Below are 5,407 nucleotides of genomic sequence, written 5' to 3' on the forward strand. Positions count from 1 at the left end.
TTAATAAAATTATTTTACTACCGTGTTTCCCCGAAAATAAGACAGTGTCTTATATTAATTTTTGCTCTGAAAAATGCGCTAGGTCTTATTTTCAGGGAATGTCTTATNTAATTATGGATAATAGATATATTATATCTAAATAAATAGATGTTATATGTTTTTATCAAAGCAAGAATTGGCATTTAGAGGGCATATGGAATATATTGGATCTAATAACAGAGGTAATTATAATGAACTTGTTTATTAAGTACGTCAGATAAATAATCTATTAAAAATACATTTAAAGAAAGAATTAACTGATTGCCCCTGGATGTCGGCTTCTTATAGAAACACAGCTTCCCTATCATCAAATGTCACGGCACGCCCCTGCTGTTTACTTTTCCACCTGTTTTTCATTCAAGAGTTCTTGGCGTTCTTCTGTCGTCAGATTCGTCTCAGGTTCCATTACGAGCTCTTAAATGTTCTTTATTTCTCAGATGTGATTTTTATTACTCCTTTAGCTGCTTGAGTCTTGTTGATTATACTGTATAAGATTAAACTGCAGCCTACTGTTGACCTGGTAGACCTATTCGAGCCATACTGCCCAGCAACATCAGACATCTTCTGCCCACTCTACCTTTGCTATTATACTCCCACCTTTCTAAAATAAAAACCGACGCAAAACTTAACGAGTGCCCATCCGACAGTCTCGCGAATACTACTATATAAAAGAATTGTTTCTGTTAGAAAAATAAAAGGCTGGAATTAGAAGGGAGTTTCAAAGTTCGGAGGAATACTGTCCGATCAGTATATACCAGGTTGAGCGTCGATGTCGATGTCTTCCGCGCTCCGAAACGTTTCGAATTGTTGCCCGAAGACAAGGAAAGACCAATCAGTATTCATTATTTTTCGTCGCTTCTTCTTGTGTTTGTTTTGTGAAGTGTTCGTTATCCGAACATGTGTTCATAGTCTGAACTGTTCGTTAACCGATCACTCACTGTATTATAATAGCTTGTATGTAAGCTATTGTGTTTGTACTGTTTATATATAAACTTATATTTCATAAAACTCTACAGGAACTTCTTTATACACTTGTTACTGCGTGTGCTGCTGCTTGGTAGTATAAAATTATACTTTTCATTGATTTCGTAATGAAGTAATGAACTTTAAAATAGGTGAAAGGTGGAATAGATGCAGAGAAAAAGGAAAAAAATAGATGGAACGAAACATTTTGAAGAAAACATTAATAGTTAGTTAGCTGTATTATATAAAATTTACTTATCCATTATTTTAAAAGCTAAAAATATTTAGAATTACATAAATTAAATAGCCAGCGTGTAAAGATCATCTAAATACTTAAAATATATTACTCTTTACAGTAATCAATCGATACAAACAGAAGAAGAATCATAAAGACGACGAAAGAGATAGTAACATAGAATATACGGAAATAGAATCCCAAGGGTTAGAAAGTGGAGATGATAAAAATATAATTACTTATCACAAATTGAAATCTTGTGCAGGAATAATACATTATGAAATAAATACTTTTCCAGACAGCAAACTCCGAGATTCGTCAAAAGGACTGGCAGATTANAAAAGAATGAGTTCCTTTACCGTTCTTGAAGTTGGTTAAATGAATACATCCATGAGCACTCATTTCAAAGTAACTGAGAAGAGAATTTACAAGAAATAGCGTCCCATCATTCCTCCTTGACAACGGGAACGCTTTTAACACCAAACAATGAGCACTCGTCTAGCCTAGATGCTTTTCACCGGCCCTACATTACTCTAATGCTATATTTCTCTTTTATTATCGTATCTGTTTATTGAATATTAACTTTAATAATGTTTATGTTTGAAATAATAAAATAATTATTTTTCGTCTGTTCGCTTCAAATGTGTTATTTTAATAATCGAATATAGAATCGTCGGGATGATCAAAAGATGGCGTGCGTGCGACTCCGTTTAGTATGTTTCTAAATGATCCTAACATGTCATTGAACGTAAAATAAATGAAGCGTGCCGTGACATTTTTCTCAAAATATGTTTTGTTCAAGAAATGAATTTTAAATGGGATGTTTTCTTCTAGAAAAAAAATATTGTGGCGATAGTGGCGCTCTCGTGCGTGCAGAAGGGTTTTTTTTTGGAAATTTCACCTCCCCGAGGGAGGATGGGTTGATAATAATAATAATAATGACAATAATAAGCGCAGAGTACAAACGGTTAGGTGTAGAAAGTTAAAATTTGGTACACAGTTAGGGTACGCCATGAAAATGCACACTAAGAAGGGATTTTTTTGAAATTTCTCGTGCGGGGGAGAGGGAGAGTGTTAAAAATAATCATCCCTGACCATACCAGCCATTTCTTCTTCAAGAGAATAGACTGCACGAAAATTGTTTTTGAACTTCATCTCAACCATGGACAACTTTAAGAAGATACATCGCCCATCGCAGAACAGCACGGAGTGATATTTATCATTTGGTTCTGCAGATAACTCTGTCTCGCCGTATCCTCTCTGTAACACCACTTCTGTGATGACCATTTATTTCTGGTATTAATTGTAAAACCGCACTTCATCGTAAATAGCTACATTTAACTGTTCTCCCCTATGTGGGAAATTTTGTAATTTATATTTCTCTCTTAAAAAGGTACCCGGCAGGGCGCTCATGTGTCTCACTTCTACTTCCTTCTTCATCTTTCTAGAATTCCTTCCCCCTCATATCCTTCTTCCTTTCCACCCACCCTTCTTATAACATCATTTCACCCACTATTTCTTCACTATTTTAAGGCTATGCCTATTGATGCAGCCTGTTTACTTTTCCACCTGTTCTTCATTCAAGAGTTCTTGGCGTTCTTCTGTCGTCAGATTCGTTTCAGGTTCCATTACGAGCTCTTAAATGTTCTTTATTTCTCAGATGTGATTTTTATTACTCCTTTAGCTGCTTGAGTCTTCTTGATTATACTGTATAAGATTAAATTGCAGCCAACTGTTGACCTGGTAGACCTATTCGAGCCATATTGCCCAGCAACATCAGACATCTTCTGCCCACTCTACCTTTGCTATTATACTCTCACCTTTCTAAAATAAAAACCGACGCAAAACTTAACGAGTGCCCATCCGACAGTCTCGCGAATACTACTGTATAAAAGAATTGTTTCTGTTAGAAAAATAAAAGGCTGGAATTAGAAGGGAGTTTCAAAGTTCGGAGGAATACTATCCAATCAGTATATACCAGGTTGAGCGTCGATGTCGATGTCTTCCGCGCTCCGAAACGTTTCGAATTGTTGCCCGAAGACAAGGAAAGACCAATCAGTATTCATTATTTTTCGTCGCTTCTTCTTGTGTTTGTTTTGTGAAGTGTTCGTTATCCGAACATGTGTTCATAGTCTGAACTGTTCGTTAACCGATCACTCACTGTATTATAATAGCTTGTATGTAAGCTATTGTGTTTGTACTGTTTATATATAAACTTATATTTCATAAAACTCTACAGGAACTTCTTTATACACTTGTTACTGCGTGTGCTGCTGCTTGGTAGTATAAAATTATACTTTTCATTGATTTCGTAATGAAGTAATGAACTTTAAAATAGGTGAAAGGTGGAATAGATGCAGAGAAAAAGGAAAAAAATAGATGGAACGAAACATTTTGAAGAAAACATTAATAGTTAGTTAGCTGTATTATATAAAATTTACTTATCCATTATTTTAAAAGCTAAAAATATTTAGAATTACATAAATTAAATAGCCAGCGTGTAAAGATCATCTAAATACTTAAAATATATTACTCTTTACAGTAATCAATCGATACAAACAGAAGAAGAATCATAAAGACGACGAAAGAGATAGTAACATAGAATATACGGAAATAGAATCCCAAGGGTTAGAAAGTGGAGATGATAAAAATATAATTACTTATCACCAATTGAAATCTTGTGCAGGAATAATACATTATGAAATAAATACTTTTCCAGACAGCAAACTCCGAGATTCGTCAAAAAGACTGGCAGATTAGGAACAATTATAATCTTTAGGAACTGGGAACACGTAATGAATTTAATTTGAATAATTCATTTAAAATAGTAAAGAAGACACCGAAAACCGATAAAAAAAAAAATAAAAAGTAACTTATACGTTCTATATTGTATTTAATTTAAAACAAAATTTAGTGTATTCATTGTTTATAGTTCCATTTCATCATCAATTGAATCAATTTTAAAAAAATTCACTTTCTCGATTGTCTAAATATACGATATATTATACATACTTTATATTATATTGAATATGTTATTCATGACTTAGTTTTCTCCACATTTTACTCTTTAGATTCAATTAAAGGCATCAACGACGTTGAAAACAATTAACCGATAAATATGATATGTTTAACAATTTAAATTATTAAATCGTAGAACTAGTTCCCAATTCAAATTTAAAATTAAACATTTTATAATAGGTAGATGGGTTGGATTCTCTAATTTTTATCGGCAACAATCCACTTGACTTGTACACTTGGTCGTTAGGATGGCTTTAGTATGTGGTCATCAGGATAGAGGTATCCAGCCCTACCATAGGGCGAACGGAGCAGCCGCTCCAGGCGCTAATTCCTAGGGGGTACCTCAGTGGTAAAGAAAATTAAAGGAAAAAATATTTGTTTCACTTTTCGATATTTTCGGGGGGGGCGTCATAATAGGATCTCGCTCCATCCTAAAACTTGCCTCGCTGGCACTGGAGGTATCCTTTCGACGTCAGGATTCCCATACCAGTTAAACTATTATTTTTACTTCGCGGTTTAACTCGCGATATATGATAGTAAAATATTTTAAATAGGAGGGCTTACTCGATGAATGGGAAGAGTCGCGGGTACGCGATAAGATCGTGACATGGAGCTGAGTTTAGCAACGTGACCATTATATAACAATAACAAGATTTACTAATACAAATATACTGCGAGATTATTAAATTCCTACTCTATTCGCGAGAGAGAATTCACAAAAATATGGACTATACTACCTGGACTTATGTAGCGTACATAGTCCTCTCTGTAGCTGGAGAAGTACGGGAAATGGAAGATGATTGCAAGGTAATCTTCTTCTTTATTAAGGCGCACAAAGTAAAATATTCGACGAGGTGATTCTTATGTCATCTTTATGGCATCTTCGTATTTCGAGGACTGCCCGGAATGGCGGGAAAATCGCTCTTTTTAACCCATTCTCTGACCAATCACGTAGCAGGTACCGCGGTTTATACGGGCTGTGCGATGACGTACAGAGAGGATAAATAGACATATGGCGGTCAGAATTTGAAGATGGCTCGTGAGAAAGGAAGTTGATTTCCCTTTCTCGAAAAAGGTCGAATGCAACTTCCCTTCTTGTAAACATTATGTAGAAAATAATATAATTTTTCTATTTCATTTTATGAGTCATCT

The sequence above is a fragment of the Centruroides sculpturatus genome, unplaced genomic scaffold, assembly GCF_000671375.1.
Source record: "Centruroides sculpturatus isolate CEXI.00-Female unplaced genomic scaffold, Cexi_2.0 scaffold246, whole genome shotgun sequence".
NCBI classification, from domain to species: Eukaryota; Metazoa; Arthropoda; class Arachnida; order Scorpiones; family Buthidae; genus Centruroides; species Centruroides sculpturatus.